The 26388-nt window shown below is 47.1% G+C and overlaps 1 long non-coding RNA gene and 1 pseudogene across 1 annotated transcript; one reads left to right on the top strand and one right to left on the bottom strand.

Annotated features, from left to right (window-relative positions):
* Nucleotides 1-1208: 1208 nt before the first annotated feature.
* LOC123144733 (uncharacterized) lies at nucleotides 1209-26062 on the top strand. Its single transcript, XR_006471873.1, has 3 exons — nucleotides 1209-1278; nucleotides 3457-3556; nucleotides 25967-26062. It is a non-coding gene; the product is annotated as an uncharacterized lncRNA (long non-coding RNA).
* LOC123144732 (ankyrin-3-like) lies at nucleotides 4076-7589 on the bottom strand (annotated as a pseudogene).
* Nucleotides 26063-26388: the final 326 nt, after the last annotated feature.

Here is a 26388-nt window from a genome sequence, read left to right as displayed (position 1 = left end):
GACCCCCCGCACACGAGAGCATCAGACCAGCTGGCCGCGCACAAGCTGCTCGACGAATTGCACCCAGGAGAGGAGGGCGGGCCTGGTAGAGGCGGGCGAAGACGGCATCCTGGTGCAGGAGGCGACAGTCGGTGGATTGGGTGCACGACACGGCCGCCTCGAGCTCCCTGGTGGCGCAGCGACTTGCTTGCACAGAAGATGATGCAAGACCGCGCGCGCAGTGCGCCTCCACGCGCTCGATCCAGCCGCCGCATGCTCGGCTCCCTCGTCGTCGCCACCGCCGCCGCCGACCTTGAGGAGGATCGTCGAAGAGTTGGAGAGGGGGACGGGGCGTGGCAAAGGTTGCTTGCCACCAGCGTCCATGGCCTCCACCCGCAAAATCCAGAGCTCCCCCGTCGATGGACGGAGGCGGGGAACGACGGGGCAAGCGGAAGCGGGCTGCACGGGCCGCCGGAACTGGCCATAGAGGGCGTGGCAGGCCTGACCACAATCAAGCTTGACCTCGAAGTGAGCCTGCGAGATCCCATGGAGGGAGATTCACTCTTCGCCGACGAGAGGACGCCGTCGGGGAGGACTCCATCGCGTCTCCCCGTCGCGGACGCGTCCATGCCGCTGTCCCAGGCAGCTCATCGCCGGGCCTCCACCTTCACTCTCCTCCGCAGTGCACGCCGGGAAACTCCGGAATCGCCGCTGCCTCCGCCCATGGAGAGCCGCAGGATCGCTCGGGATTTTGCTCGGTGGGAGTGTGGGGAATGGATGAGGTGAAGGAGACAGTGTAGTGGGCCAGTGAAAAAGAAAGGGCGTTCCGGAGACTTCACCCTCGTCCCGAACGAGCCGCTGGGATGACGTGGCCAGCCAGGAGCGTCAAGATGTGTGCGTTTCGATCCAATGGCAATGAGCACGTTCGGGACGAGAAGCTAAAACGTGGCATGTCCGGGATTTATTGATTCCGAAAAAAAAAACCCAGCGCTTGCGGCCGATGCGGAGCGCAGCGGATTAGTGCGGAGCGCAGCCGATCGGACTCCTATTTCGCCAACGTACTTGCACCGGCACCCCTTTCCATCGCTGCGTACGGGCCACGGCAGCGGCCGATAATGGCGGCGATTGAAGCTCATCCGTCGACTTCCTGTAACCGTCGTTGTACTGAATGTACCTCTTGAATCCTCCATATAATCTGCTTCTCTGCGTCTCATTGGTGGATTTGCTCTTTTTGGACTGAACATCTTAGGAGCGTGCTGCCGTGCCTGGTCTCCGTTTGTAAGAATGTCTTCCGTCCGGGTACGTTTGTTTTTCCTCCCATCGTTTCTCAGTTTTTTTGCTCTACCAGCTGTATGGTCCTGTTCATTCTGTGTTGCACATTCATTTTTTTTGAAGCCAAAACCGTGGTATTTTTCATTAATTAACTCCAACAATAATATTTACAAAGAAAGGAAAAATAAATAGAAAAACACACTAAGAGCTACTTATCCAATTCCTAGCCTCAGAAACATGATAAAGTTAAGTAAAAGTAACCACATCCTCTACAAACATCATAGATGTGTAGCAGCCCATTCCTTAAAACTGTCCAAAAAATTTACGTCGATTCTGTGTTTCATAAGGACTAAATCTTCTTTGACCCAATACTTCCGGCAGTTAATACTGGCACCTCCTGTCTAAAAATCTTTCCATTTCTCAATGTCCAAATTCTCCAATATTCTTGGATGATAATGTCCAAAGCAAATTCTTTTGGGAGAGAAGAGTGCAGAATCATGATGTCATCCAAGCTTGATATTCCTAGCTTTCTGTTTGGAACAATGCATTCCCAGCATTCTTGTGCAAAGGTACAATCCGAGAAAAGATGCCTCAAGGTTTCTTCCGTGTGCTCCCTACAGTAAACACAATTATAGTTGTCCACATGTATATTCTTTCTCAACAAATTTCTGGTCTTGACTCTATCATGTAATAGCAGCCAGAAGAAAATTGTATGCCTTAGTCTGTTAGAAGTCTTCCAGATCCATTTGAACAGGAAATTGCTTTCAGTCTTGGCCATATAGCTTTATACATTCTGATTGAGGAATAGCGTTGGCCTTGCCCAGAGCCCTTCCATTTATTCCCTCTTTGGTCATTCCAATGCATATTCACTAGACCTTGGAGATCGTTCAGTTGCTTGTATGCTAGTAGTTCTGAGAGTGGAGTGTGAAGCAGTAGATGGAGGTTCTCTTCTGATATCCATGGGGCTGCTGTGTGTGTATCATTTTTGACAAAGGAATGCAACTCTGAGAATTTGTGATAAGAGAAGTATCCAGCCACTTGTCATGCCAAAAAAGGACGGTTTGTCCATTACCCATTGTGCACTTGTAATTTTCTTTGAACAGTGGAAGAAGCTTTAAATGGCTCTTCCACCAGCTGGAACCTTCCATCTTGTGCCCTGGAAGCTGTGTGTTGTAGTAAGTACTCTAGATTAATTTAACCCATGACAAATCCTCTTTATTGAATAACTTGTGGAGGTTTTTCATCAGGAGTGTCTTGCTATGGAGAGCAATATCCAGTATTCCTAATCCCCCCTCATCCTTTAGCTGACAAACCTTCTTCCATGAAATAAGAGCTGGTCCCTGTTGTTCTTGACCAAATTTTCTCCAAAATAAATGCCTTAAGTATTTGTTGATTTGTTCAATGGTGCTTGCAGGAAGAGCCAAAGTACTCATGAAGAAAATAGTCAAAGCAGAGAACACAACTTTAGTTAGGAGTAGCCTACCATCACAAGACAGTAGGCTGGAGCATCCACTCAATCTTCTTTCATTTTTTTGGCATATGGGATTGAAATCTTCCAATTTCAGTCTGTGGTGCACATTCATTTTTCATGCCATGTAGTGGATTATTTTGGAGCTTCCATAGTTCATATATGCCACAGGGGGTAATTTCATCGGGTTATCCCTTTTCTTGCTTGTATTGTGTAAAGTAAGGAAGGAGCTTTATGAGAGCATTGGATTTTGAGCTGTACACATAGTTATTATGTTTTTCACGTCATTCATGGAACATAAATTACGATGGTACATAAAGCTGCTTGGATCTGTGTTCTTAAAACTTGTTCTGATTTCCTCATGCTGTGCTACATAGATGTACACCGTTTCAAGTTTTGGACTTGCTTCCTTATACCTCATAGCATTGTTTCAACCGAAGGCTTTGACTGGCTGTGTAATAATTAATTTCAATCCCATGTGACCATGGAACGTCTTGGTCAATATTTCTATCTTCTTTGTTCTTTCCAATTTGTTATTGCAATTAACATATAGTCAACTGCTTAGACCTTGTGAGTTTTTACAATTGGTATCTTTTCAGAACTTAGTACAAAAGCATGGAAAATTTAGGTAATCAAAGTGAAATTGGTAATTAGCATAAGTCCAAATCATGTTCAAGAATTTTTTTTGAATTTTCATGTTCATGAAACTTCATTTGTCTTCTTCTGATTTTCTACAGGCGGACATGTTCTCGAAGCTTCTTATTCAGGTCTTGTAGATGGCGAGCCTGTTTGGTGCATGCCGAGAGCTGTCGAAAACATGTTTGTTCTCAAAAGCAGGTTATCAATCTGCTGACTAGGTTTCTTGTGTTCATTCTTGCTCATCATTATACTTTCGACATGTTAGTATCTTCCCTTGCTATCTACTCCCTCTGTCCCATAATGTGTGTCAAAACATGTCTTACATTATGGGACGGAGGAAGTACAATCTTTGCTAGGTTTTTTAGCTCTACTACTATATTGTGCTCACGTGTTACCACCAATGCAATCTCTCTAAAAGTTATATAGGCTTTCTCTGAGTTATATGATAATTATCCAACTATGTTTGTTACCTACTCAGTGAATACCTTTAGCTAAACCGAATCCCCTCATTAACAGCATAACTATTCAGGTAAAATTTACAAAGAAGTAATACACAAACATATAATACATGCATGTAAAATTATTTCGGTTCTTTTGGAAATTCAATTAAATTTTTTTCGTGCTTTTTAAACGGGCTCCAAAATGCATTTCCATCGTAGCTAGCCCGTGTTGTTTGAGCCTAAGTTTGCTTGGTACAGCTCAAACATTTCGTGTATATGTATAGGGGAATCACGTCGATAACTTGATGATAGCAAGCTCAAGCCCTTGCAAAAGTCAAGCACGCCTTACTATGATACATACACGGAATTTATCTCAGCAAATCAACAAACATTTGCTCTTGTACGCGGAGCAGCACGCCAAACCAAACCAAACCAAACCAAGCCGGGGGAGTTCAACACACACACACATATATCGCTGAACCGCAAAGCCGAACGCAGGCCAGGTCAGGACACCCGGAGGCACTGCTGCTTGAACATCTTGCTCGTCTGCTGCCCGCTGGCAGAGTCTTCCACCGTGAGCCCCTGCGCGCCGAAGCAGATGTTGATGAGCCTCCCGTTCCCGCAGCCGTGGTTCCTCCGGGCGGCCACGCCGACCCCCTCGTCGGCCAAGGACGAGTTCGAGCACGACGGATCGTCCGCGCCGTCGTCGTTGTCCAGGATGATGTCCTTGAGCTTGCCGAACGGCGGCGTCACCATCGTGCTCTCCTCTTCTTCGAAGCAGATGTCCTTGAGCTTGGTGGATGTCGGCGCGGAGGACATGGAGGACCTCGGGAGCGTGCTCGGCGGGGACCGGGTCGTTGGCAATGAGGCCGCGAGGTGCGGCATCGCCTCCATGATGCCGTGGATGAGCTTCTTCTTGCTGGCCGAGCTGGGGGCGGAGCTTTTGACCGCGAGCGTGCGCTTGTTGTTGAGCGCCGTCGTCTTGGTGAAGGCCTGCCTGAGCGGGGTCGGGGTGTCGGCGACATGCTTGTTCAGCTTCTTGATGGTGTCCAGCGGGCCGCCGTCCTCGGATTTCCTCGGCGTCCTGGACATCTTCTCCCTGTGGCGAGGCCACCGCAGCATCATCTTGAGACGGTCCTTGGCTCGGCTGGCAGAGCTGAGCCTCTTCTCCGACGATCCATGGTTCTCATCACCTCGCCGTTTGCATCCGCATGTACAGGGTCACACTTGCCATCGCTAGAGCACGAGCTAGCCCTTCGGGACTCCGTCGCCGCAATGCCCGAGTGCAACAATATCTCCGCATCCGATATCCTGAACATGGTGCCCGGACTGATCGCAATCCCTCCCCGCATCTTTATCTGCGAAACGACGGCCGACCGGCTTCTCAGCACGCTCGAGCTCAGCACCCCTCCGGCGGAGACTATCTGCTTGATGAGCCTCTCCGACGTGGTTGATCGCAGCTGCTCCTTGAGCAGCGCCAGCGGGGTCATGCCGTCAGCATCTTCGACGTTAAGGTCGATGGACGGCGTGGTCATCAGGAGCTCGACGAGGTCCGGGTGCACGCAGCCAACCACAGCCATGTGCAGGGCGGTGAGGCCCGCGTCGTTTCTCAGGTTGATGATCTTCCTGATGTCTGCGGCTCTCTCTCGAATGAGATGCTTGGTGAGCTCCAGCTGCCGGTCGAGCCGACGGAACCCCGGGGTTCTGAACCCTGCGATCGCCGAGTGGAGGAACGTATCGCCTGCATTGTTGACAGCTGATATGGCTGATGGAGATGCAGCAACCAGTGCGTTTACAACGGGCAGGTGCCCTCGGTAGGCCGCTACATGTAGTGCAGTGTTCCCTTGGTTGTCGGTTGAGTTGATCATGTCGAAAGAGGCCATCAGGTACTTGACAACCTGCATAAGATATTTTCCAATTTTCAGATAAATGGACCTTTGCACACCTAACAATTCAATGACACCAGTAGCAAGAACGATCACATGTGACATTAAGAAACAGAAGGAAAGTTGGCTGAATATCACCATCAAGAAAACAGAAAGGGAGCCGTAGATCTAAAAGTTGTTTGGTACCAATTCTTTTTCTATCCGGACAGAAGTAGAAGTACATTCGCTTTTGCCTCAGTTTATTGGAAGGGGGTCTCATGATTGGAGCTTTGACGTTTCAGTATTGTGTACCACTACCAACCTTCTAACAAAAAAACTGGATCATGAATTGCTCGAGCTGATCCAAAAGACCTCTCGTTCCCAAGTGTTGATCACGATGGTAGTAACAATAATACCTTTACTGCTATGATTGTTGTATTAGATCATAGTGCTTGTCTGTTAAAGTTAAGTACTCCTAGATAATTATCATAGATTATCCTTGAATGACACTAGACATTTCATTTTGGATAGTGGACACAATTCCAATTATCCACCGGAAAGGCGAATATACCTCAAGCAAACCGATTTTGCGCACCAAAATTCCAAAGCATGTAAGCATACTGATAACGAGATCTAAACTAGACGACGAAGACAAACTAAACAACAGCATCTAGAGAGGAAGATGTAAGCAATGGCAGGAACACAGGTGGCTCACCTCGAGCTGCCCTCTCCCAGCAGCTGCATGAAGCACGGTGGATCCACGGATATCAAGATACGCCGACACGTCGGAGCGACCGTCGATGAGCTCCTTCAGCATCCGCACGCTCCCTCCTCTGGCGGCAGCGTGTACAGCCCTGCTCATCATCTCCAGCCGGAACACCGAGGCGCGGCCGCCGGCGCCGGCGCCATCCCCGTCGCGACCATACGTCGAGCACCTCGGGGACATGGCGTGGTCCAGCAGCATCCTGAACAGGTCGGCGTTGCCGCCCCTCGCCGCCGCGTAGAACATGTCCGTGACCCCGTACTCGCCCTCGCCGAAGACGAGCAGCGGGTCCCTGTCCAGCAGCTCCTGCACGAAGCCCGCGTCCCCCGCGGAGGCCGCCGTGTAGAGTAGCCATCCGCCGTAGCCGGCCCGGAGCAGCGTGTTCTCGGCGCCGTGCTTGCACTCGCATTCCAGCAGCAGGCCATGGGCGACGGAGGCGCGGTGGCGGGGCGCGTGGACGAAGCGTGCGTCGTCGTCCCAGAGCGCCTCGAGGCGGCGGATCCGGCGGAGCGAGGTGAGCTTGATGAGGAGGTTGGGGTCGAGGTGCAGCAGCTGGCGGACGATGTCGTAGTGGCCGTCGGCGGCCGCCCAGTCGATGGGCGAGGCGTACCACCACTGGTCGCCGGTGCTCTCCCACCGCAGCGGGAAGTAGCAGGACCGGTCCATCGATCTCGGAAGGACAGATCCAATCCACCGGTGCCGTGCTGTCAGTCCGGAGTGAGGCGAGCTCTGCTCAGCTCAGCTTAGGCGCACATCACATGGGAGCAGCTGCATCAAAGGTAGAAGAAGATTAGAAGAAGGAGGGAATGTGCATGGGCAGGGCGCCATGTGGGCTGAGCAAATCCATGGAGGCGAATATGGTTTCTTTATTGCTTGTGATGAGATTGGGATCCAAGTGCAGCTGCAAGCATCTGTGAACTGCACTGCAAGGGAGGCATCATGCAAACAGATGGAAATGGATACATCCGGAGCTAAAGCAAAGCACCTTGTGGACGACGCAGCTTCGTCCTCGGCCTCCTCGCCCGGGAAGGAAACAGAGAAGCACGAGGGTTTGCGACACTTATCAACCGAGCTGAAGAGACCCACTGGACTGGATTAGCAGGAGCTTTATTATGAATGAAGCATTTAGGCCGCCAAAGTGGTTAGGCATTCTTGATTCTTGTAGTGGCACAGTGCGAAGGTGGCACACAGTTATGGACGAGTGGGGGAAGGGAACAGTGTGGCAGCGACAGTGACAGAGAGAGCATCGTGGTCCTTCTCCTCTGCCCTTTGGAAAAGGAAGTGCGGAGACATCACATGGTATAGAATTGAATGGATGCTTTTCCGTTGATCGAACAAAGTGCACCCGAGAAGGAGATGAGAGGAGAGGAATCTTTGGGAGGGGCTGGCTGGCTAGTAGTAAAGGTGGAACAGGACCATCAATGGCAGTGCAGCTTTTGCACCAGAATCAACGGGACAGAGGCCAATGTAGTACGGCGCCATAGGGGGATTAGGGTGGTGGTTTGGGTTGGCAATGATGCGAAAGGGTGGCGCTGTCCTCTGCTGTTCGGTGGTCTGCCTGCATCCGGCTATGGAGATCAGATCAATGTGTTGCATGGCTGAAGGTTTCTTTCTTTTTGCTCTTCTTTTCTCAAGGCAATCCTTGAGACGCATCATGATGGCGTGCCTGCATCTCCATGGATGGATGGCGTGCCGAAATGAACTTATGATGGTCTCCAAGGTTTGTTTTCCAAGTTGTTGATAATACTCCCTCCGTTCTTAAATATAGGTCATCTTAGAGATTCAAATATAAACTTCATGGAAGCAGTAGCGCCGACCTCAACATCCATCCATGCATATAAATATCCTAGAATTTGTAATTCCGCACTCGAGGAGTGTACCGAATATCTTAGAATTCGCGTTCCCTAAATAACCGTGCATTTGTAACATTCGATGTGTGTCGCTTCTTCCTTGTTTTCTTGCTTGTTAGGCTGGTCATAGTGGGGAGTATCATATACTAATATCATGCATATGATACTAATGTATGATAATTGATACTACATCCATAGTACATAGTATCATAAATTAGTATCATAGGTAGTCTCATTTATTGTCATGCATGACACATAATAGCATAACTTTTATTATGTTACGGTATCTACCTATGTTACTATAACCATCTCTTTTTTCTTTAATTGCCTGCCACATAAGTATGTTTGCGAGTCCCAAGTGCATGAGACTACTTATGTTACTCCCACTATGGCCAGCCTTAGCGTCATCATCAAGACAAGATTGTGTTCCCGAGACCCACCTTGTTCGTACACTCCTTGCTTCAGTTGCAACCTACAAGGCCAGAGGAGGGGCCAATTTGTCATTGTCAGAATTTACGCAACGCCTGCAACGAGATCAAGCGTCATGTCGGCTCTACAGCTGGAATGTAAAGGAGATCGAGGCAACTCTGTTCGTCCGATCAAATGGCAGTATGGTGTTGAGTCGATGATTCATCTCATCTTCTCATCCAATTCGCGAACACCACAACTGTGTTGATCTCCTAACTACTCAGACGACGCTGATGTTGCAGCGACATCGATCGATTCATGCATGTGTATCATTGACCAGCACATGTTACGCCATGCAACTGTACATGGGCCGTGGCTGGCTCTTAACGATGGGCCACCAATACTGTGCGAAGATCGTGGTTGATTTTGATGTGCAAATGGGATAATAGTAAACAGGTTGTTTGGAAGGTAGCAAAAGAATGGTTGTTCATGATGCCTGAGACCCTGACACCGAAGGAGTTCACAACATTGGTAGTAACTATGTGGGCGATCTGAAAGGCGAGGAGGAAAGCTATACATGAGGAAATATTTCAGAGCCCCTTGTCAACCCATCTGTTTATTACTTCTTTCCTTGTTGACATTCCGATTTTGTCAAAGCCGGTCCGAACAGGGAGCAACATCAACAAAGCCAGAACATCGAATTGGCTAGTACCATCAGCGGGCCATGTTAAAATTAACACTGATGCAGCTGTGACGAGGAGTGGTACTCATGACGCAGTTGGAGCTGTATGTAGGGACTGGGTGGATCTTTTTTGGGAGCATCTTGCATCACTTTCAGATTTATTTCAGACCCTTAAACACTTGAAGCTATGGCAGTTAGGGAGGCCCTTGCAATTGCAGATGATTTGTACGAGCAGAGGATACATGTGGCCTCGGATTGCAAGACCGTGGTGGACGAAGTAAAGCAAGGCTCATCGATGACATACGGAGCGATCATACATGAGATTTTTTTTGAGGGAAAGGCCATCATGGCTAGCTTTATTAAAATTAAACAACGCTTACATCGTCCGCTAAATAATCAGAAATAAAAACTGGAGGTGAGTCCAACCACAAGTTTGGTGGATCAACGCTTCCATTCTGCGCTAGCACATGAGCCACCATATTTGATTCACGGTTACAATGCATAATAACGACCTTTCCGAAGTTAACTATCAGTAAACGGCATTCTTCAAGAATTGGGCCTGCCACCATCGAGTGCCCAGAGTTTTGTTGGAGAGCTCCACTAAAATCAGACTATTCGTTTGCACCAACAAGGGGTTGCTCCCAACTGTATTAGCCAATTTTAAGCCTTCAACCAGAGCTGCAGCTTCCGCCAATAACACATCCGCGACATGTTCAAGTTTTGCTGTAGATGCCGCAACAAAAAAGCCCCCGCTGTCTCGGATAATGGCGCTGCACGCCCCCGAGTTAGTATCCTCTGAAAATGCAGCGTTGACATTCAGGGCCAACTAATTCAGTAGTGGTTTTTTCCAGTGATTAAGACGCGGGATCGTCATTGGTTTACATGCAGCCCGTACGAAGTTCAAAGACAGAGCTTGAATCGTCTGGCTCGTCCGCGTTGGAGATTGCACTGGTTCCTGCCGAGTTATGCTTCTCCTCTGCCACCATAGAAACCATGATGCCACCGCAATCAATTCAGGCAAGACCACCTGGTCCATATATTTAGTGTTGTGTTCTGGATCACACAGGAATATCTCAATGATTTCAGCGCCCGATCGACCCGGTATTGCCACCTTGGCTATTATTTCATGCAGTCCGAGCCCCCTCCAAATCTCCTGTGCTCCGTGGACATTTTGCGAAAACCCCCTTCCCTTTCCTCCGACAAACACGAAGCTCCCCGCGCTAGAACAGAGCTCCCCTGCTCGTTGTCCCCCTCGCCGGAGCTCCTTGCTCAGCTCCCCCGCGCCCTTCCTCTGCTCCCCCGCACAACTTCCCTGCGCAAGAGCCCCCTCTCCCCACGTTGCTGCCGCGTTGCTTCCCCCTCGTCGTTCCTCTCATCGCTCCCCATGGCAAATCATGCTGAGGAGAAGGAAGCTTGGTTTTTTTCGATCTGCTATCCGACGGCGTCCTTCCCCGAGGACGGCGAGCCAGAGCTGCCCTTGCGTGTCGTCCACCACCTCCTCGCTGGCTGGACGCCGTCGACCACGAAGCCAGTCTTCTCCAAGCGTGCGCCGCCATGTGGGTCACCGAGATGCCGAGGCCAAGGTGGAGCTCCAGGCCATCGAGGTCACGTACGCCGCCGAGTCTGGTGATAATTACTCTTGAAGCTTGCTAAATTGTATCCTCTGCTTTGTCAACCATGCTCTGCTTTTGAGCTGGTGATAATTACTCTTGAAGCTTGTGGCATATATTCCTAATATGCCCCGATGGGTTGAACCTATGCCTTCCATAATATGTGTGAACTCGAAAGATTTCATGAGTCATACTCTTCTGGTATTTTGCCAGATAAAAATTTCAAACACTGCAACTTCATCAAACGCGAGAAGTGAATGAAAGGTTATGCGTTGAACAAGTGGGAGTCGACCTTGAACCCTGTGTTCATGCCCATGGACACGATGTATACCTTATCATGGAAGCTTCTCTTAAAATAATTATCCCCTTGTAATAAGTTCATCTGGTATCCGTGGACGTGGTTCCGACCATGTTTCTCCTTGATTCCGTTTCTCGTGCAAGTTTGAGCACTTGTCTTCTGCAGGGCAATACCCTAGTCCAACCTTTACCTTGATCTGTTGTCGAGTATTACCCCCTGGTATCTCGAGATTATCATGGAACCGCATAACTTCTTATGAGTTCTTCATCAAGTGGTACATTCTCACTGATTCCAATTTTCCACGGCCTCTGAGTTATTAGTCACCCGAGAACACCGATAAGTGAATCGATTCCGCACTCCGATTCAATAACTCTAAGTAATCCTTGTTGCTTACGAGTTTAATAATCCTTCAAGTCATTCCTAGCCTTACCGGCTATATCATTATCGTGCAAACTTTTTAACTGTGCTACCCGGTCCTTCCCGGAACACAACTTTCGATGATGAGCTAAGCTTACGTTGACCTTCCTCGTCATATCAGTTCGCCTTGAACAACAAGCTTGATTTCAAGTTTGTGTCGTACCCTTGGTTCCAATAACTTTTCGCTTCACCATTCCTTTGACTTGATGTCATTGCCGATCGATTACATCTTCAAGAAACCTCTCGACAAGTGTGTCGTGATCATCGTCAACATTTTAACTTCATCCGAGATATCAATTGAATTCATGATGAGAAATACCATCCTTGCCCCTCGATGAATTGTGTTATCATCGACAACATTCTTGCCTCCCCCCAACACAAACTTGTTCATATTTTGTATTGTATCTTGATTTCCCTGCTATCCAACCTATGTTATGTTCTACCGTGGAGTATTACCATCTTTGATGTCAAGAATGTCGTGAGCATTACTCCACCTCTTAAGAATTCTTGATACAGTGATACTTCTCACCCTCACCATTCTTTCTTGGTCCCCGTGTTGATTCTAACCGGGATACCAACACGTGAACCATGTTGCTTGGATTATGTACTTCTAGCAACCCTATTGCTTTGAAGTTAATGGTCGACATTTCATTCTTAGACCATTGGTTACCGAATCACCATTCTAACATTGATCCTGCTACCTAAGCCCATATTTCGGGTGCACCTTTCAAGCAGTGATTAATTTCGTATGTTTCCCTCGAGCATACATCATTATATCATTTGATCTGTTCAATTTTATATCCTTGTTCACATAATTGTGGAGATCCATCTTTTGGAAATCTCGATGAATTGTCGCCGAGACCATCAGCCACCTCCTCATCCTCTCCTTGATTTAATGATGAACTCTTGTTTCGGAACTCGCTTCCATAGTTCAATTCCCGAGAATCTTACAATGTCATCTCGACAATTTGTGTTGCACCTTTTCTTCTCAGGCATCCTGAGTCTGAGGTGTCCTGGCACCAATCAGATTTGAAACTTGGTCAGATATGATGGTTGGAACATACTTTCAAGAGTTATAACATTGGATCTCTTATGACACGGTAAGGTGATGTCATGCCTAGCACACCTGGCCGGAGGACCTAGTGTTATAGTTTCCTTTTTAACAAGGTTAACCATTCTTCCATGAGAAAATTGAATGACTTGTTTAATAAGTTTTTCCTGATGGATCCTTTGTGTATGCAAGGTCTGACCTTTGCTTGAAGACCATGTCAATGCTATCTCGAAGCATGTCTGTGGTACTCCGATATTTCAATAAAAACACTTATCCCAATGCTAATTGTTTCTTGCTCAATTATCCAAACACCGTTGTTTGGGTTATGTCATGAAATTTCTCTCCCCTCACCTAGAGGGTTTTCTACATAATATCCTATCATGGTTATCAGGCTCTGCTTGTCCTTGGGAAGGATATACCCCTGAAATATGTGTTTAAACACATTTTCCTTTCCATTGTTCTGTTTAATCTGATAATCATACTATCATTTCCATTGTATTGTTTAACCTTTCCAGTAATCTGACTTAACTGAGCAGTGACATTTCCCTGCTTAGGTAAGCACCTTGTTGTACCACTCTGTCAGTAAGACCCTGTTACTATTGTTGATGACATTCCGGTAGCCACCGATGGACGAGAACTTTGCCTATTGGTCCGCCTCGTTCAACGAGCAGGAAAATGGTTCTCTTTGTCCCTCGCCCTTGGTACCAACGTTGTTGCCAACATAACTGACAGGCTACCCTCTGACATGTCTTGCTATCATGACCGTGTAAGATGCCAACGGCCTTCCTACTTTTAACCACATGGTGGGCCCATAACCCACAGTTCCACAGGATCGAAACCTGACTCTCCTATACACCCCTGTTTCTAAAGTTACTCCTCACGCTTGGCTTCTTATGAAAATCCCGAGACACCTTCCGAGAGACGATCTATTCTGGTATCAGACGCAATAATTATTCCCATTGCTCCGAATCCCATTCACCCTCTATTTCGGGCAACAAACGATTGCCTACCCGGTTGAAGCTTCTTATTGCAACTCCTTACCTTGCTCTCAACGTCTTTCTTAAATTTCAACTCGAGAGATGCCTCTATGCCATGTTCATTGAGATAGCCCCCAGGCACCTGTTGGGGAACGTAGTAATTTCAAAAAATTTCCTACGCACACGCAAGATCATGGTGATGCATAGCAATGAGAGGGGAGAGTGTTGTCCACGTACCCTCGTAGACCGAAAGCGGAAGCGTTAACACAACGCGGTTGATGTAGTCATACGTCTTCACGATCCGACCGATCAAGTACCGAACGCACAGCACCTCCGAGTTCAGCACACGTTCAGCTCGATGACGTCCCTCGAACTCCGATCCAGCCGAGTGTTGAGGGAGAGTTTCGTCAGCACGACGGCGTGGTGACAATGATGATGTTCTACCGACGCAGGGCTTCGCCTAAGCACCGCTACGATATTATCGAGGTGTAATAGGGTGGAGGGGGGCACCGCACACGGCTAAGAGATCAATAGATCAATTGTTGTGTCTATGGGGTGCCCCCCTGCCCCTGTATATAAAGGAGCAAGGGGAAGGCCGCGGCCAAGGAGGAGGGCGCGCCAAGGGGGGAGTCCTACTCCCACCGGGAGTAGGACTCCTCCTTTCCTTGTTGGAATAGGAGAAGGGAAGGGAGAAGGAGAAACAGGGAAGAGAGCGCCCCCCTCCCTAGTCCAATTCGGACTAGTCAATGGGGAGGGGTGCGGCCACCCTTTGGGGTCTTTCTCTCCTTTCCCGTATGGCCCATTAAGGCCCAATACGAATTCCCGTAACTCTCCGGTACTCCGAAAAATACCCGAATCACTCGGAACCTTTCCGAAGTCCGAATATAGTCGTCCAATATATCGATCTTTACGTCTCGGCCATTTCGAGACTCCTCGTCATGTCCCCGATCTCATCCGGGACTCCGAACTCCTTCGGTACATCAAAACACATAAACTCATAATATAACCGTCATCGTAACGTTAAGCGTGCGGACCCTACGGGTTCGAGAACTATGTAGACATGACCGAGACACCTCTCCGGTCAATAACCGATAGCGGAACCTGGATGCTCATATTGGCTCCCACATATTCTACGAAGATCTTTATCGGTCAGACCGCATAACAACATACGTTGTTCCCTTTGTCATCGGTATGTTACTTGCCCGAGATTCGATCGTCGGTATCTTAATACCTAGTTCAATCTCGTTACCGGCAAGTCTCTTTACTCGTTCCGTAATACATCATCCCGCAACTAACTCATTAGTTACAATGCTTGCAAGGCTTATAGTGATGTGCATTACTGAGTGGGCCCAGAGATACCTCTCCGACAATCGGAGTGACAAATCCTAATCTCGAAATACGCCAACCCAACAAGTACCTTTGGAAGCACCTGTAGAGCACCTTTATAATCACCTAGTTACGTTGTGACATTTGGTAGCACACAAAGTGTTCCTCCGGTAAACGGGAGTTGCATAATCTCATAGTCATAGGAACATGTATAAGTCATGAAGAAAGCAATAGCAACATACTAAATGATCGAGTGCTAAGCTAACGGAATGGGTCAAGTCAATCACATCATTCTCCTAATGATATGATCCCGTTAATCAAATGACAACTCATGTCTATGGCTAGGAAACATAACCATCTTTGATCAACGAGCTAGTCAAGTAGAGGCATACTAGTGACACTATGTTTGTCTATGTATTCACACATGTATCATGTTTCCGGTTAATACAATTCTAGCATGAATAATAAACATTTATCATGATATAAGGAAATAAATAATAACTTTATTATTGCCTCTAGGGCATATTTCCTTCAGTCTCCCACTTGCACTAGAGTCAATAATCTAGTTCACATCGCCATGTGATTTAACATCAATAGTTCACATCACCATGTGATTAACACCCATAGTTCACATCGTCATGTGACCAACACCCAAAGGGTTTACTAGAGTCAATAATCTAGTTCACATCGCTATGTGATTAACACCCAAAGAGTACTAAGGTGTGATTATGTTTTGCTTGTGAGATAATTTTAGTCAACGGGTCTGTCACATTCAGATCCGTAAGTATTTTGCAAATTTCTATGTCTACAATGCTCTGCACGGAGCTACTCTAGCTAATTGCTCCCACTTTCAATATGTATCTAGACCGAGACTTAGAGTCATCTAGATTAGTGTCAAAACTTGCATCGACGTAACCCTTTACGACGAACCTTTTGTCACTTCCATAATCGAGAAACATATCCTTATTCCAGTAAGGATAATTTTGACTGCTGTCCAGTGATCTACTCCTAGATCACTATTGTACTCCCTTGCCAAAATCAGTGTAGGGTATACAATAGATCTGGTACATAGCATGGCATACTTTATAGAACCTATGGCCGAGGCATAGGGAATGACTTTCATTCTTTTTCTATCTTCTGCTGTGGTCGGGCTTTGAGTCTTACTCAATTTCACACCTTGTAACACAGGTAAGAAACTCTTTCTTTGACTGTTCCATTTTGAACCACTTCAAAATCTTGTTAAGGTATGTACTCATTGAAAAAAACTTATCAAGCGTCTTGATCTATCTCTATAGATCTTGATGCTCAATATGTAAGCAGCTTCACCGAGGTCTTTCTTTGAAAAACTCCTTTCAAACACTCCTTTATGCTTTGCAGAATAATTCTACATTATTTCCGATCAACAATATGTCATTCACATATACTTATCAGAAATGCTGTAGTGCTCCCACTCACTTTCTTGTAAATACAGGCTTCACCGCAAGTCTGTATAAAACTATATGCTTTGATAAACTTATCAAAGCTTATATTCCAACTCCGAGATGCTTGCACCAGTCCATAGATGGATCGCTGGAGTTTGCATATTTTGTTAGCACCTTTAGGATTGACAAAACCTTCTGGTTGCATCATATACAACTCTTCTTTAATGAATCCATTAAGGAATGCAGTTTTGGTTATCCATTTGCCAGATTTCATAAAATGTGGCAATTGCTAACATGATTCGGACAGACTTAAGCATCGCTGCGAGTGAGAAAATCTCATCGTATTCAACACTTTGAACTTTGTCAAAAACCTTTTTCCGACAAGTCTAGCTTTGTAGATAGTGATACTACTATCAGCGTCCGTCTTCCTCTTGAAGATCCATTTATTTTTTTATGGCTCGCCGATCATTGGGCAAGTCAATCAAAGTCCATACTTTGTTCTCATACATGGATCCCATCTCAGATTTCATGGCCTCAAGCCATTTTGCGGAATCTGGGCTCACCATCGCTTCTTCATAGTTCGTAGGTTCGTCATGGTCTAGTAACATAACCTCTAGAACAGGATTACCGTACCACTCTGGTGCGGATCTTACTCTGGTTGACCTACGAGGTTCATTAATAACTTGATCTGATGTTCCATGATCATCATCATTAACTTCCTCACTAATTGGTATAGGCGTCACAGAAACTGGTTTCTGCGATGAACTACTTTCCAATAAGGGAGCAGGTACAATTACCTCATCAAGTTCTACTTTCCTCCCACTCACTTCTTTCGAGAGAAACTCCTTCTCTAGAAAGGATCCATACTTAGCAACGAATGTCTTGCCTTCGGATCTGTGATAGAAGGTGTACCCAACTGTCTCCTTTGGGTATCCTATGAAGACACATTTCTCTGATTTGGGTTTGAGCTTATCAGGATGAAACTTTTTCACATAAGCATCGCAACCCCAAACTTTAAGAAACGACAACTTTGGTTTCTTGCCAAACCACAGTTCATAAGATGTCGTCTCAACGGATTTAGATGGTACCCTATTTAACGTGAATGCAGCTGTCTCTAATGCATAACCCCAAAACGATAGTGGTAGATCGGTAAGAGACATCATATATCGCACCATATCTAATAAAGTACGGTTACGATGTTCGGACACACCATTACACCGTGGTGTTCCAGGTGGCGTGAGTAGTGAAACTATTTCACATTGTTTTAACTGAAGGCCAAACTCGTAACTCAAATACTCTTCTCCACGATCAGATCGTAGAAACTTTATTTTCTTGTTACGATGATTTTCCGCTTCACTCTGAAATTATATGAACTTTTCAAATGTTTCAGACTTCTGTTTCATTAAGTAGATATACCCATATCTGCTCAAATCATCTGTGAAGGTCAGAAAATAATGATACCTGCTACGAGCCTCAATATTCATCGGACCACATACATCTGTATGTATGATTTCCAACAAATCTGTTGCTCTCTCCATAGTTCCGGAGAACGGCGTTTTAGTCATCTTGCCCATGAGGCACGGTTCGCAAGCATCAAGTGATTCATAATCAACTGATTCCAAAATCCCATCAGTATGGAGTTTCTTCATGCGCTTTACACCAATATGACCTAAACGGCAGTGCCACAAATAAGTTGCACTATCATTATTAACTTTGCATCTTTTGGCTTCATTATTATGAATATGTGTATCACTACGATCGAGATCCAACAAACCATTTTATTGGGTGTATGACCATAGAAGGTTTTATTCATGTAAACAGAACAACAATTATTCTCTAATTTAAATGAATAACCGTATTGCAAAAAATATGATCAAATCATATTCATGCTTAACGCAAACACCAAATAACACTTATTTAGTTTCAACACTAATCCCGAAAGTATAGGGAGTGTGCGATGATGATCATATCAATCTTGGAATTACTTCCAACACACATCGTCACCTCGCCTTTTACTAGTCTCTGTTTATTCTGCAACTCCCGTTTCGAGTTACTACTCTTAGCAACTGAACCAGTATCAAATACCGAGGGGTTGCTATAAACACTAGTAAAGTACATATCAATAACATGTATATCCAATATACCTTTGTTCACTTTGCCATCCTTCTTATCCACCAAATAGTTGGGGTAGTTCCGCTTCCATTGACCAGTCCCTTTGCTGTAGAAGCACTTAGTCTCAGGCTTAGGACCAGACTTAGGCTTCTTCACTTGAGCAGCAACTTGCTTGCCGTTCTTCTTGAAGTTCCCCTTCTTCCCTTTGCCCTTTTCTTGAAACTAGTGGTCTCGTCAACCATCAACACTTGATGTTTTTCTTGATTTCTACCTTCGTCGATTTCAGCATCACGAAGAGCTCGGGAATTACTTTGGTCATCCCTTGCATACTATAGTTCATCACGAAGTTCTACTAACTTGGTGATGGTGACTAGAGAATTCTGTCAATCACTATTTTATCTGGAAGATTAACTCCCACTTGATTCAAGCGATTGTAGTACCCAGACAATCTGAGCACATGCTCACTGCTTGAGCTATTCTCCTCCATCTTTTAGCTATAGAACTTGTTGGAGACTTCATATCTCTCAACTCGGGTATTTGCTTGAAATATTAACTTCAACTCCTGGAACATCTCATATGGTCCATGACGTTCAAAACGTCTTTGAAGTCCCGATTCTAAGCCGTTAAGCATGGTGCACTAAACTATCAAGTAGTCATCATATTGAGCTAGCCAAACGTTCATAACGTCTGCATCTGCTCCTGCAATAGGTCTGTCACCTAGCGGTGCATCAAGGACATAATTTTTCTGTGCAGTAATGAGGATAATCCTCAGATCACGGATCCAATCCGCATCTTTGCTACTAACATCTTTCAACATAATTTTTCTCTAGGAACATATCAAAAATAAACACAGGGAAGCAACAACGCGAGCTATTGATCTACAACATAATATGCAAAATACTATCAGGACTAAGTTCATGACAAATTCAAGTTCAATTAATCATATTACTTAAGAACTCCCACTTAGATAGACATCCCTCTAATCCTCTAAGTGATCACGTGATCCATATCAACTAAACCATGTCCGATCATCACGTGAGATGGAGTAGTTTCAATGGTGAACATCACTATGTTGATCATATCTACTACATGATTCACGCTCGACCTTTCGGTCTCCGTGTTCCGAGGCCATATCTGCATATGCTAGGCTCGTCAAGTTTAACCTGAGTATTCCGCGTGTGCAACTGTTTTGCACCCGTTGTATTTGAACGTAGAGCTTATCACACCCGATCATCACGTGGTGTCTCAGCACGAAGAACTTTCGCAACGGTGCATACTCAGGGAGAACACTTTTATCTTGAAATTTTAGTGAGGGATCATCTTATAATGCTACCGTCAATCAAAGCAAGATAAGATGCATAAAAGATAAACATCACATGCAATCAATATAAGTGATATGATATGGCCATCATCATCTTGTGCTTGTGATCTCCATCTCCGAAGCACCGTCATGATCACCATCGTCACCGGCGCGATACCTTGATCTCCATCGTAGCATCGTTGTCATCTCGCCAACTATTGCTTTTACGACTATCGCTACCGCTTAGTGATAAAGTAAAGCAATTACATGGCGATTGCATTTCATACAATAAAGCGACAACCATATGGCTCCTGCCAGTTACCGATAACTCGGTTACAAAACATGATCATCTCATACAATAAAATATAGCATCATGTCTTGACCATATCACATCACAACATGCCCTGCAAAAACAAGTTAGACGTCCTCTACTTTGTTGTTGCAAGTTTTACGTGGCTGCTACGGGCTTAGCAAGAACCGTTCTTACCTACGCATCAAAACCACAACGATAGTTTGTCAAGTTGGTGCTGTTTTAACATTCGGAAGGACCGGGCGTAGCCACACTCGGTTCAACTAAAGTGAGAGAGACAGACACCCGCCAGTCACATTTAAGCAACGAGTGCTCGCAACGGTGAAACCGGTCTCGCGTAAGCGTACGCGTAATGTCGGTCCGGGCCGCTTCATCTCACAATACCGCCGAACCAAAGTATGACATGCTGGTAAGCAGTATGACTTATATCGCCCACAACTCACTTGTGTTCTACTCGTGCATATAACATCAACGCATAAAACCAGGCTCGGATGCCACTGTTGGGGAACGTAGTAATTTCAAAAAATTTCCTATGCACACGCAAGATCATGGTGATGCATAGCAATGAGAGGGGAGAGTGTTGTCCACGTACCCTCGTAGACCGAAAGCGGAAGCGTTAACACAACGCGGTTGATGTAGTCGTACGTCTTCACGATCCGACCGATCAAGTACCGAACGCACGGCACCTCCGAGTTCAGCACACGTTCAGCTCGATGACGTCCCTCGAACTCCGATCCAGCCGAGTGTTGAGAGAGAGTTTCGTCAGCGCGACGGCGTGGTGACAATGATGATGTTCTACCGACGCAGGGCTTCGCCTAAGCACCGCTACGATATTATCGAGGTGTAATATGGTGGAGGGGGGCACCGCACACGACTAAGAGATCAATAGATCAATTGTTGTGTCTATGGGGTGCCCCCTGGCCCAGTATATAAAGGAGCAAGGGGAAGGCCGCCGGCCAAGGAGGAGGGCGCGCCAAGGGGGGAGTCCTACTCCCACCGGGAGTAGGACTCCTCCTTTCCTTGTTGGAATAGGAGAAGGGAAGGGAGAAGGAGAAACAGGGAAGAGAGCGCCCCCCTCCCTAGTCCAATTCAGACTAGTCCATGGGGAGGGGTGCGGCCACCCTTTGTGGTCTTTCTCTCCTTTCCCGTATGGCCCATTAAGGCCCAATACGAATTCCCGTAACTCTCCGGTACTCCGAAAAATACCCGAATCACTCGGAACCTTTCCGAAGTCCGAATATAGTCGTCCAATATATCGATCTTTACGTCTCGGCCATTTCGAGACTCCTTGTCATGTCCCCGATCTCATCCGGGACTCCGAACTCCTTCGGTACATCAAAACACATAAACTCATAATATAACCGTCATCGTAACGTTAAGCGTGCGGACCCTACGGGTTCGAGAACTATGTAGACATGACCGAGACACCTCTCCGGTCAATAACCGATAGCGGAACCTGGATGCTCATATTGGCTCCCACATATTCTACGAAGATCTTTATCGGTCAGACCGCATAACAACATACGTTGTTCCCTTTGTCATCGGTATGTTACTTGCCCGAGATTCGATCGTCGGTATCTTAATACCTAGTTCAATCTCGTTACCGGCAAGTCTCTTTACTCGTTCCGTAATACATCATCCCGCAACTAACTCATTAGTTACAATGCTTGCAAGGCTTATAGTGATGTGCATTACTGAGTGGGCCCAGAGGTACCTCTCCGACAATCGGAGTGACAAATCCTAATCTCGAAATACGCCAATCCAACAAGTACCTTTGGAAGCACCTGTAGAGCACCTTTATAATCACCCAGTTACGTTGTGACGTTTGGTAGCACACAAAGTGTTCCTCCGGTAAACGGGAGTTGCATAATCTCATAGTCATAGGAACATGTATAAGTCATGAAGAAAGCAATAGCAACATACTAAACGATCGAGTGCTAAGCTAACGGAATGGGTCAAGTCAATCACATCATTCTCCTAATGATATGATCCCGTTAATCAAATGACAACTCATGTCTATGGCTAGGAAACATAACCATCTTTGATCAACGAGCTAGTCAAGTAGAGGCATACTAGTGACACTCTGTTTGTCTATGTATTCACACATGTATCATGTTTCCGGTTAATACAATTCTAGCATGAATAATAAACATTTATCATGATATAAGGAAATAAAATAATAACTTTATTATTGCCTCTAGGGCATATTTCCTTCAGCACCTATCATGTGTTGAGCTCCGTCATTCCCGAGTTTTCCCCCCTTACTCTACCCCTTAAAATCTCGGGACGAGATTTCTTGTAGTGGAGGAGATTTGTAACACCCTCAGTGTCATGCTACGGTAACCCACTGTGATTAAGCTAATCATTCTTCCAAACAGTGCTTAATCACCTTTGATTCAAATCTCATTTGAAATTCCACTTTGGAATCAAATTCAATTTGCAAGTGCAAAATGAAGTTGATCAAAGCTTGTTGGAAAAATGTTCACCTTTTAGCAAATAATCCAAAACTATTTACTGTTAAGGAACACAACATCATCATCATTTCTAAATGGGCCTGATGCATTTTAACAGAGCAAAAACAGCCTTTAAAATGCCGTTTTCATTATTGAATAAATTCAAATGAAGTCCAAAAATGCCCAAACTTTTTGTGGCAGTGCTGGATATTGCAAAGTAATTATGTGACCAAGTTTCACTTTTTTGCAAAATCATATGGAAGCTCAAAATATTACTAAACCCCTTTTCTATAAAAAAAAGGAAAATAGAAAAGGCCACTGTGCACAGGCCTAAGTGCACAGTGCCTAGAGCTCAGCTCACCACGGCCTCCTCCTTCTCCCCCGTTCTCTGTTCAAGCGACCGAGGCGCGCCCGCCGTCGCCGCCGAACCCACCTCGCCGACCACGCCGCTACAGGCCGTCGGGGTGGATAAGATCTCCACCGTGGCCTCCCCTCTCGTCATTTTCATCCATTCGCCCCTGCGTGCCTCTCCCTCTCTCGTTCCCCACCTCACCCAAAACGCTCGCCGCCGTCGCCGCTCGATTCCGTGGCCACCGTGCCTCCCGCGCCTTGATCTGGAGCTCACCGTCTTCCTCGTCATCGTCTACGTCGCCTACGCCATCGGGACCGAGCCGAGCGCCTCTACTCCGACCGGAACGAGCTCGTCTTCAACCTTCGGATCGCCGGCGTTCGTCGCCGATTCCGGCTACCTCGCGCCCTCCCCGAGCTCACTGCCACTCCCTACGGCTCCGCTGTGAGCTCCCGCTTCCCCCCTCTCCATTAGCTCGCCCATGGTTCGTAGCCGCTGATGCCACCGACGAACGAACACTCCGCCGCTTGCGCTTGTCGCCGGCATAGCCACGGTGACCCTTGGGTCACGTGCGTGCCACCATCGCGCTCACCGCACCGCGTAGGCCTCGTCTAGCCTCTTGGGTTGCCAGCTAACGCACCCAGCCCCGATCCCGATGACGACCGAAGTCCAGCGTCCGCCTCGCCGCTCACCGTCGACGTTCCCGACCACCGCAGCCTCTGCCACCACCCCAGATCGCCTCGCCGTCGTCTTCTCGTTCGAACGAGTCGAGCCGCATCCGATTTGAGCCACCGTAGCGCAAATCCGGCGGCCTCCCGTGCGCGCCGCCGTGCGTTTTGGTCGCCGGCGTTGCTCCGGCCGCCGTGCTGACCTCGCGCCAACGTGGCCCTATGGGGGCCACCCCAGTGAGGCTGCCGGGGGCCCCGGCGCCCTAGTTGACCACGTTGACTCTGGTCAACGCAGTTACTGTGCACTGACATGTGGGCCCCGTCTGTTAATTAGGCTAACTAAACGTTTTTTATAAATAAAATTAACTTGTTAGACTAATTAGTCACTGACATGTGGGGCCCCGCTGCTAATTAACCCCCCTGTGCAATTAAAATAACCACTGCTAGCCCTCTGTCTATGACATGCGGGACCCACTGGCCAGTTTGACCAGTCAGCGGGTCTGTTGACCTGCTGATGTCATGTTGACACTCTGCTGACGTCATAATTCCTTTTCTGTTAATATTAATAATTCCAGAAAATACTTTAATCTTTAAAAATTCATAGAAAACAAACCGTAACTCGGATGGAAATGTTTTCTACATGAAAGTTGCTCAGAAAAATCCAACGAATCCGAATACGCGGTCCGTTCATTTGTCACATGCCTCTAGCATGCTGAACATGGAACTTTCCCCCTCCGGTCATCTGTCTGGCACAGGTCCGGAACCGGGAAAACATTCCCAGTTGAATTTCCCCCTTCACCTATTCGTGTAGACATACGTTAGGTCACACCCGACACGTCGTATTACCACGTTATGCTTTGTGATGCTATGTTTGCTTTATATTTACTGTTTCTTCCCCCTCTTCTCTCCGGTAGACCCCGAGACCGATGTTGCCCCTGTGATCGACTACGTCGACGATGACCCCTCCTTCTCGGCTGAGCTTCCAGGCAAGCCCCCCCTTGATCACCAGATATCTCCTATTCTTCTCTATACTGCTTGCATTAGAGTAGTGTAGCATGTTACTGCTTTCGGTTAATCCTATACTGATGCATAGCCTGTCATTGTTGCTACAGTTGTTACCCTTACCTGCTATCCTACTGCTTAGTATAGGATGCTAGTGTTCCATCAGTGGCCCTACACTCTTGTCCGTCTGCCATGCTATACTACTGGGCCGTGATCACTTCGGGAGGTGATCACGGGTATATACTATATACTTTATATACATGACACATGTGGTGACTAAAGTCGGGTCGGCTCGCTGAGTACCCGCAAGTGATTCTGATGAGGGGGCTGAAAGGACAGGTGGCTCCATCCCGGTAGAGGTGGGCCTGGGTTCCTGACGGCCCCCGACTGTTACTTTATGGCGGAGCGACAGGGCAGGTTGAGACCACCTAGGAGAGAGGTGGGCCTGGCCCTGCTCGGCGTTCGCGGATACTTAACACGCTTAACGAGATCTTGGTATTTGATCTGAGTCTGGCCATTTGGTCTATACGCACTAACCAACTACGCGGGAACAGTTATGGGCACTCGACGTCGTGGTATCAGCCGAAGCTCTTCTTGACGTCAGCGACGGAGCGGCGCGCGCCGGATTGGACTGGAACGCCTGCTAGGCTAGGTCTGCTTTCGGCCGCGTACGCAACGTGCAGGTGTGCAATGGGCGATGGGCCCAGACCCCTGCGCGCATAGGATTTAGACCGGCGTGTTGACCTCTCTGTTGAGCCTAGGTGGGGCTGCGACGTGTTGATCTTTCGCGGCCGGGCATGACCCAGAAAAGTGTGTCCGGCCAAATGGGATCGAGCGTGTTGGGTTATGTGGTGCACCCCTGCAGGGAAGTTTATCTATTCGAATAGCCGTGTCCCTCGGTAAAAGGACGACCCGGAGTTGTACCTTGACCTTATGACAACTAGAACTGGATACTTAATAAAACACACCCTTTCAAGTGCCAGATATAACCCGGTGATCGCTCTCTAACAGGGCGACGAGGAGGGGATCGCCGGGTAGGTTTATGCTATGCGATGCTACTTGGTGAACTTACCATCTACTCTCTTCTACATGCTGCAAGATGGAGGCTGCCAGAAGTGTAGTCTTCGACAGGATTAGCTATCCCCCTCTTATTCTGGCATTCTGCAGTTCAGTCCACCAATATGGCCCTTTACACATATACCCATGCATATGTAGTGTAGCTCCTTGCTTGCGAGTACTTTGGATGAGTACTCACGGTTGCTTTTCTCCCTCTTTTCCCCTTTCTATACCTGATTGTTGCAACCAGATGCTGGAGTCCAGGAGCTAGAGATCCCGAGGATGATTCTACATGGAGTTCGGCTTCGAGGAGTAGTTAGGAGGTCCCAGGCAGGAGGCCTTGCCTTTTCGATCGTTGCTACTTTTGTGCTAGCCTTCTTAAGGCAAACTTGTTTAACTTATGTCTGTACTCAGATATTGTTGCTTCCGCTGACTCGTCTATGATCGAGCACTTGTATTCGAGCCCTCGAGGCCCCTGGCTTGTATTATGATGCTTGTATGACCTATTTTATTTTTAGAGTTGTGTTCTGATATCTTCCCGTGAGTCCCTGATCTTGATCGTACACGTTTGCGTGTATGATTAGTGTACGGTCAAATCGGGGGCGTCACACATGATGTCATCCAAGCTTGATATTCCTAGCTTTCTGTTTGGAACAATGCATTCCCAGCATT

The sequence above is a fragment of the Triticum aestivum genome, chromosome 6D (genome assembly GCF_018294505.1).
Source record: "Triticum aestivum cultivar Chinese Spring chromosome 6D, IWGSC CS RefSeq v2.1, whole genome shotgun sequence".
In the NCBI taxonomy this organism is placed as follows: domain Eukaryota; kingdom Viridiplantae; phylum Streptophyta; class Magnoliopsida; order Poales; family Poaceae; genus Triticum; species Triticum aestivum.
Note: the sequence above shows the minus strand (reverse complement) of the source record. Positions and strands in the feature narration are given on the sequence as shown.